We start from the raw sequence: 9,435 nt of genomic DNA, 5'->3' as shown, positions 1-9,435 counted from the left end.
CAGTTTTACTGCTTGTTGTAATAGAGTCCTAACGTTATTGCCCCCGTGCCTTTGCAGGAACCGAAATGTCCCTTCTCACATGTACACTAGAGTCCAAGTTCAAATATCACTTTCTCTGTGGGGCCTCTTTGACCTCTAGGATTCAGCCGTTCCCCACTGACGCAGACCTCCACCCTAAGATATTACAGAAGGAGCTATCCAGGGATCAGCTGTTTGACCAGAGGCACGTTACCATGCTTAGCTTTTCTGAGCCTAGATCTTTATCCATCAGACAGGATAAATAGCAGGGCTGTGGTGAGAATTCAATAAACTAATATGTAGAAATGGCTATTTCGGGGCTTGCACATAAAAAGGAGCCCACCCTTGTTCCCTTTGCTCTGCTTTCCCCAATTTTCTCAGCAGGTTGTTAACTCCCTGAGGCCTGGGACCTGGCCTTACTCTGAGGGCCTAGCAGGGAGCATGATAGAGCAGGAGCTCAATGCATGCTGAACCGATAAACATATAAATGGAAGAATGAATAAAAAACCCTCTCCACTCCTTGAGGCTCTCTGTTCAACCCCAAATGCACATTCACCAAATTAATCCTCCGTCAGTTTGGCTTTTCACACATGCTACTTCTTGTTTAAAATCATCTATGGCTCTCTATTACCTATAGGTTCAAATCCCTTATTTTAAGTAATCTCTCTACCCAACATGGGGCTCAAACTCACAACCCTGAAATTAAGAGTCACAGGCTCTACCCTCTGAGCCAGCCAGGCACTCCTCAAATTCCTTATTTTAGATTCAGGGGTTTCATGATCTGGCCCTATATGCTGTTTTTCAACCTTATGTCCCATTATTCACTGCTACAAATCTTTTAATGTAGCTGTTCTGGCAGGTCTTCTCATTGCCAGTCACTTCCAAAAAGTCCTTTCCTTTCTTATCCTTCATTCATACTCAGCCCCTTCCCGGAAAGGCATTTCCCTCAACCACTTCCTACCCAACAATGGCAGAGAAAGCTAGATGCCACCTAATATCCCTAAAGAAACTGAGAAAAGTCCCTAATAATTCCACCATTTGTTTGGGCACATTTTATTCCAGAACTTGTTTCCATGCATTGAAAAATATTTTTTAAAAATTGTTAGTTGAGGGACACCTGGGTGGCTCAGTCAGTTAAGCGTCTGCCTTTGGCTCAGGTCATGAACAGGGTCCTGGGATCGAGCCCCCGCATCGGGCTCCCTGCTCAGTAGGGAGTCTGCTTCTCCCTCTGCCTGCCACTCCCCCTGCTTGTGCGCTCTCTCTGACAAATAGAATCTTAAAAAAATAAAAATAAAAATTGTTAGTTGAGAAGCAGTTCCTATAATGACCACATGCTTATTTGTACTTAGATAAGCAAATAAAAATCACCATAATCCTGCGAGCCAGTGATTTAACTTCTGGTCACAGTGTAACCTTTAGACACATATTAGTATTTAAAACAACAATTCCATTTGTTGTTTACAAAGTTGAGATACTGTAATCTATCTGGTTTCTATTCTGCTTTATTTGGTTAGCATTGTTACAAAAAACATTTTTCATGTCATTAAGAAAGTTCAGTAAAGGTAATTTTTTCAGAAACAGAAGCACAACATTGTTTGAGTAAACCATAATTTACTTAGTATTTCCAATGTTCACATTTAGGGCTACTTTTTTCAAGTGTTCTTTATTTAAAATAATGCTGCAATGAATTTTTTTTTTTAAGATTTTATTTATTTGACAGAGAGAGACACAGCGAGAGAGGGAACACAAGCAGGGGGAGTGGGAGAGGGAGAAGCAGGCTTCCTGCTGAGCAGGGAGCCCGATGCGGGGCTCAATCCCAGGACCCTGAGATCATGACCTGAGCTAAAGGCAGACGCTTAACGACTGAGCCACCCAGGCACTCCCCACCGCGGAATTTTTATGGCATTAGTATTTTAAAGAAAAATCAATGAATTCTCTTTGTTGTATTACCTTTATACTTAAATCATAGCAAACTTTTAGTTTTGTTTTCTTTGAAGTTAAGCCATTTTTTAAAAATTATACTGGTATGCACGCATAGCCAGCTCACAAACAAAGAAGAAAGCACTTTTCACGTAATCATAGGGCTAACCATGCAACAGACATATGGCCTGCATACACAGGCCTCCACAGAAAGCACCTCTAAACCCTGAACACACAGGCTGGCCTACAGGGCTCTATGTCTTGCAGCATAATAGCATTATTTTATAGTGTTTGCCTTTGTTCAGGTCATTGTCACATCAGAGTGGGATGGATGTGGCCCCATTCTGGGGGAAACAGCACCACTTTGCCTGCCATGGGAAGTGGCAGTGATCAGTCAGCTGACCTGATTGGTGATCCATAGTAACCTTGACTCTTAAGTGGGCAAATGATATGAAAAGACAGCTCACAGAAGGTGAAATGCAAATGCCTGGCAATCACTCGTAGGAGGGACTATTAATGGAGCGCCTGGGTGGCTCAGTCGGTTAATCAATCGTCTAACTCGGTTTCGGCTCAGGTCATGATCTCAGTGTCATCAGCCTGCGCTCAGCTGGGAGTCTGCTGGAGATTATCTGCCTCTCCCTCTTCCTCCTCCTCTGCTCCTCCCCCCTGCATGTGCTCTCTCTCTCTCTGTCTCTCACATAAATTAATAAAATCTTTCAAAAAGAAAGAAGGGCGATTAAGAGTGATGGACACTCATAGTGCTGGTGGTGTCAACTGCAACAACCTTTCCAGAAAGTCTGGCAGCAATATATATGAAGAGCTTTAAAAAGTTCATGACTGAGAGCATGAGCTTGGGGTCATACTGGCTAGATTAAATTTTGGCCCCACTATCATGGCTTTGAGCATATAGAGCATGTAACTGATGTGCTTCAGTGCTGTCATCTGTGAAATGGGAATAATATCTACTTTATAGTATTGTTATAAAGATTTGGTGCATTTAACAGTGCAGTAAATGCTGGGGTTGCCCGGGTGGCTCAGTCGGTTAAGCATCTGCCTTCAGCTCAGGTCATGATCCCAGAGTCCTGGGATCGAGCCCAACACTCCCCTGCTCAGTGGGGATTTTGCTTCTTCCTCTGCCCCTCACCCCAATCATGTTCTCTCTCTCTAATAAATAAATAAAATCTTTATTTATTTTTTTAAAAGATTTTATTTATTTGAGAAAGAGAGAGAGAGCATGAGCAGGGGAGAGGGTTAGAGGGAGAGGGAGAAGCAGACTCCCTGCCAAGCAGGGAGCCCAACATGGGGCTCGATCCTGGGACTCCCAGATCATGACCTGAGCTGAAGGCAGATGCTTAACTGACTGAGCCATCCAGGCGCCCCTAAAATCATAAAAAACAAAACAGTGCAGTAAATGCTTGGCACATGGTAAGCACTCCAAAAACATAGTTGTTGTTTTTTTTTTTCTTTCTTTCTTTTTTTTTTTTTTTAAGTAGGCTCCATACCCAATGTGGGGCTTGAACTTAGGACCCTGAGGTGAAGAGTTGCATGCTATACCAACTAAGCTAGCCAGGTGCCCCAGAAATGTAGTTATTTAATAATCCTAAGAAGTTATTGAGAAACAAGGGAAAAAATTTATGCACAAAAATATTCATTGCAGGGGCGCCTGGGTGGCTTCTCTGTCTCCCACTCCCCATGCTTGTATTCCCTCTCTCGCTGTGTCTCTCTCTGTCAAATAAATAAATAAAATCTTTAAAAAAAAAAAATTCCGCAGTGGGATGATGGGTGGCATTATGGGCATGAACAATGCCCTTCTGGAAGACTGAGGACATCTCATGGAAGCATCTGCAATGTATTTTCCTAACGCAGTCTGACTCCAGGTTTCTACCATGTCCTCTACCCACTTGCTCAACAGTGTGCTTCTCAGGTGTTCCTTGTATAATGACAACAGCCACCACTCATGATCACCCACTATGTGCTGGACACTTGGGAGATGTTTTACACATGCCCTGGTTCTAATCTGCACAATAACCATTCAAGGTAGATAGGATTTGCTTCAACCTTGAGATGGAGGAGCTGAGGCCCAGGGGTCACGGGGTTAGTGAGAGAGTTGGGATCTACAAACTCAAGCCTGTGTCCCTTGGCTGTACCCTTCTCATGGTGGGCTTGTGGGACAGGCCACTTCACCCTAGATGTCTATGCCTTCTCCCTCACAGTTGGCTGGGCTGCATCCAACGGAGATTTCCGACGGATCAGAGGAATTTGAAGAGTAAAAGAAGCATTTGCACTGTTGTCTTTGGATATCTACTCTAAAAACACTGCGGAGATGAGGAACGGTTTTACTGAAACACGTCTTCCCAGATTAATGAGGCATCTAAATCCATTCTTGGCTTAAACTATTGTCCTTAATAAATTAGTAACCCAGGCTTACGTGACTGTTCATACACTCCACGGATGAGCCCCCATCACCTGTGTCTCTCAGCTTCTCATACAAGTTTTAAGAGCCTGGAGGCCCTACCTCATCCTAGGCAGGGACTGTCGTAAAATATCATTCTCTCTCTTTCCTCCACAGAGTGTGAAGGGTCTGGAGGCAAAGTGTTCCTATGTGGGCCTAGGTGTTGGGCTGCAGGTACCAAGCACTGAGGGAAGGGCAGGACCCTCAGGCAGGACGAGGAGACTTGGAGGATCGCACTACGGCAACCGAGGAGCAGGAAGGCATCTCCCCTGTGTGTCTCCTGTGTAGGAAGAGGGGGGTGTCTGAGGTGGGTGGTGCTAAGGGCAAAGGCTGAAATAACCTCTGCTCTAGGAGGTATGCTGGGGTTTAGTTGAACGCTGTGCATACAGCTCTTTCTTTTAAATTCTTGATGTATTCTGGGTGACAATATGGATGTGGCTTCCTCTGCCATTCACTTGCGGGCTCCAGGACAAGATCACATCCTGTTCTCCTTGGTACTCACAGAACCTAACCCAGAACCTAGCACTGGATTGGCGTTTAGGAAATACTGGGATGAGGACTATGAGTAAGTCACATTTTGTTAGCTGCTCTACATGGCTCTAGGGTCCTCACTGACTTAGTTCTGCATTCAGTATCCCTGAGCTTCTTTTTTTTTTTTTTTTTAAGATTTTATTTATTTATTTGAGAGAGAGAGAATGAGAGAGAGCACATGAGAGGGGGGAGGGTCAGAGGGAGAAGCAGACTCCCCGCCGAGCAGGGAGCCCGACGCGGGACTCGATCTCGGGACTCCAGGATCATGACCTGAGCCGAAGGCAGTCGCTTAACCAACTGAGCCACCCAGGCACCCAGTATCCCTGAGCTTCTAGTTAAGTCTCACTTAGGTGTTGCATCTGGTCTCAGATGGCCTAGAGAAATAAGGAAGGAAATTAAAGTATCTGCGCCGAATTGTAAAGGGAAAACAATGACACCCCTCATGTCCTTGCCCTTCTCCCTGGCTGAGAGAAATGATCAGAAGTCCCCACGGGGAAGGTGAATTTCAGGGAGAAGAGCTGGGGTGTTGAGGACCACGTCTTGGGCATTCTCCGTTTCAAGTCTTGGCGATCTAACTTTCATTTGATGAAGGCAAGCAGCAGCAGGTCTCTCACAGGTACTCTGCCTGTACTTCAGACCTACTGGCCTGGTTTGAGTGCTGGCCGTGCTTTTATGGAACATGCAGTAAAATAATGTGATCTGAACTGGAGCCGGCATCTGAAGTTTCTCGTGGTCCCACCTCCCTCCTGGCAGAGCTAGTGCAAATTACAAAAACCTGGAACCGAAAATATCCCAGCCTTTGTTGTGTGCACCTTCTACATTTTGCATTTTTCTAATAACAGCTGCCTATTTGAGATACTCTGCTAGTTACATAATTTATAATATCACTAATCCTCAGAACTCTGCAAAGTAAAATATTACGAAACCTACCAAGGCAACCAAGGCAAAAAGTTTTTCATTTTCCCAAGCTTGAGCCCCCAAAGATTACAAGTGTGTAAGCTCTTAAGCAGGCAGCAGAACCACAGCGTCTGATGGCTTTTGTTATGAGTGGCATCCACTGTCATCTCTAAGCTAATTTTCAGACAAGAAGTTCTGCAGAATTACTTTTTTTAAAGGGTCAGTGATTACCTGTAGGTTCTTTTTCTTTCTTTAACTGACTCCTGTACGTGTCAATCAAAACTATTGATGCATGCAAAAAAAATTTTTAGAATGGGGCACCTGGGGGGCTCAGTCCTTGAGCGTCTGCCTTCAGCTCAGGTCATGATCCCAGGGTCCTGGAATTGAGCCGCACGTCCGGCTCCCTGCTCTGCGGGAAGCCTGTTTCTCCCTCTCCCACTCCCCCTGCTTGTGTTCTGGCTCTCTATCTCTCTCTGTCCAATAAATAAGTAAAATCTTAAAAAAAAAAAGTTTTTAGAATGGGTACTCGTAAGGGGCAATATTAAAGTAAATGGGGGGAAGACCCCCCCAAAACACAAAAACCTCTGCAGACCAAGAATTACATTTCAAATTCTTTCTAGGCCTGCAATCCATGAGGAATTTGTATGCAGAACATCCTCTTCCTGAAGTGTCCTCCCCCTTCCCTCTTAAGCACCCAGGTCAGTAGAAATTCTGGCTCTTGGCTGAGGCCTCCCCCACAGACCTCACCTCAAATATAAAGGTCCTTTTGATAACATTCACAGTTCCAGTCTGATTGCTCATTTGATCAGTTGATCAGAGTCTGCCTCGCATTTTGATTTAAACGTGTCCTGAGCTTTGGCTTTGCTTCCCACTATTTTCACTATAGAGGGCACAAGGGCAAAGAGCCACACTTCTTTTTTCTTTTTGTAGCAAGGTGGTGCTATGTACGTAGAAGTTCCTCAGTAATATTTAATTAGTGATTCCATAGGTGAAAAATAAGTGAATTTGGAATAATTCAGGGAGTAGGTAGATTGGGCTGATACAAATAACAACTGACATTTTTAAAGGTACTTTAAGGTTTATAAAATGCTTCTCAGACAGTCTCATTTGTACCTCAGAATAACCTGCGGAGGAAATTGGCTTGGAGAGGTGAAGAGATTTGCTCTTGAAACTCTTCCTTCCAAGTTTGTACTATTTCCATGATAAGTTGACTCTAAGTACAAATATAAGATTAAATCTGGAGATGGACCGCCGCATAAAACGTCCTCACCAGCAGAGGGCGCAGGACCACGTATGGGTCTTAAGACTATGACAGGTTTGTGTACTGGCCCAGTTAACGAGCTAGATGTCATTGGGCAAATAATTTAATTTTTCTGAGCCTTGTCTGTAAAATACTGATAATAACACACCACCACCCCTCCTTGCAGAGTGCAAAGGATTGGAAATAGAAATATTCTGTGGCCAACACACAGTAGGTGAACAATAAACCATACCTCTCATGATCCCTATAAGAGAATCGATCACAGGAACAGTGTGGAGGTTAAATAAGATACTGATTCTTGGGGCGCCTGGGTGACTCAGTTGTTAAGCGTCTGCCTTCGGCTCGGGTCATGATTCCGGGGTCCTGGGATCGAGCCCCGCATCTGGCTCCCTGCTCAGCGGGAAGCCTGCTTCTCCCTCTCCCACTCCCCCTGCTTGTGTTCCCTCTCTCGCTGTGTCTCTCTCTGTAAATAAATAAAGAAAATCTAAAAAAAAAAAAAAAGATACTGATTCTTGGTTGATGCTTTAATAAATATTTGAAATTAGTCTGCATGTTTGCCACCTGAAATAGACAAAGAGTTATATCAGATGGACAAAGAAATGAAGATTGATGAAAAAATTGACATTGCTGGCAAGAGTATAAAGGAACAAACTGCACCAACCTATTTGGATGGGAAACCTTAGAAACATGGTACTGCATTTGCCCCAGCATCTGTCTAACTAAGAAGATACTGGACGGTAGCAAGATGTAGAAAAACCAAGGAAGTCATCACCACTCTCTTTATAACAGCAAAGGTGGAAACAACCTAAATGTTCAATATAGGGTACAGGTTTAATAATTATAATCTCTCCACTGACTTGAACACTATGCAGCCATTAAAATGATCCTATAAAAGAATATTCTAAATGAAAAGATGACCGCAACACAACAAACAAAAATCACGAGACATGAACAGCGTACTTTCACTTGTTTAAAAATACAGGACAGAAATAAAAAGTTTAACAGTTATCTGCATAGCAGATGAGATTGTTAGTGATGCTTTTTTATTAAAACTTCTCTTTACTTACCTTATTCTCTAAATGTTGTGCAATTACCGTTAGTCATTTTTGTAATAAAAAATCGTTACCGTGAACAGAGTTGGTGTCTTTCATTTAACACTGCCTGCAGGCACAACCAGGCCAGTGGTCATGCAAATTCAGTTAATTGTAATAAAGCCACTTGGAAGTTTCAAGGTAGTTAGTTAAACAAAATAATTAAACTCCTAATGAAATTTCACAGAGTTGGTCACCAAGCTTTGACTTAGCCGCTGTAAGGCTGCTATAAACAGATCCCATTCTCTACTTTTTCAAAAGGCCTAAAAATGGCATAAAATATGAACAGTTGTTCATGCAAAGGGCCATGTGCCATGTTTGTCCTGAGCAAATGTAACCTGAAACTCACCCATATCTCATACACTCCAGGTTGGCTGCACATCTCTGGTGTATTTGCTCCACATTACTCAATTTACTTTCCTGAACTTGAAGTGGAGTGGAATTTCAATGTAGAGTTACCCATTAGTTCCAGGGCTAAATTTAAACCTTTAATTAAATTAATCCCTTGATCTTAAACACACTGCTTCTCCTTCAGAAAAGTGTAGAGAGGTGTCTTAGCTGTCGCAGAGCTTAATAAAGTGTGACAATTGTTCCTTACTACATTTGGTAAGTCACCCAAACTGCACAGGGAAACCGGTACACATTTTTTCAGATGGCTCCGGGGGCCCCCTGGCCTCCCACCCCCCTCAGCCAACACAGGCATTTGTTGGGGCTAGGGCCCCGACGAACAGCATTCCATGACTCCTCCCAGGTCCAGAGTTGCTGCTCTGGAACAGTCATCGAATCCTTGGGCAGGTACCCCATCTTAAGAGAAGACATGGTAGGTGCCAAACGGATGTTTATGAAATAAATGACAGAAAGTAACCATCCAATTGTTCCCAGTTTATACGGGATAAAAAGAGATCATAATCCACGAAATGTGCAGGGTGACAAGGGGAAAAGGGTGTGAGGCCATCATAGCTTATTTCGGTCTTCACAGAGTAAAAATTGACGTTGGCCTTTGCTAAGAGAGAGATGAAAAGTGACAGCGCCATCAAATGGGGATGTGTAAATTAGTCGGCCCATACAGAAGATGTTCAAATGAGCCTGGGCTCTTACGCACCGAGGGTGTACATTTATCTCAGGGGCTGCACCTCGGCCTGCGAATGAATGAGACACAAACTTAGTGGTTAAGCGACAGCTTTAAGGTGGGACTATCCACGTAAGGGGTTGTGGACCTGCCCGTGTAACTATAAATAAGGACCTATTTCTCAGGGCCCAACGGC

The sequence above is a fragment of the Leptonychotes weddellii genome, chromosome 13, assembly GCF_054177405.1.
Source record: "Leptonychotes weddellii isolate Sample4059 chromosome 13, ASM5417740v2, whole genome shotgun sequence".
NCBI classification, from domain to species: Eukaryota; Metazoa; Chordata; class Mammalia; order Carnivora; family Phocidae; genus Leptonychotes; species Leptonychotes weddellii.
Note: the sequence above shows the minus strand (reverse complement) of the source record.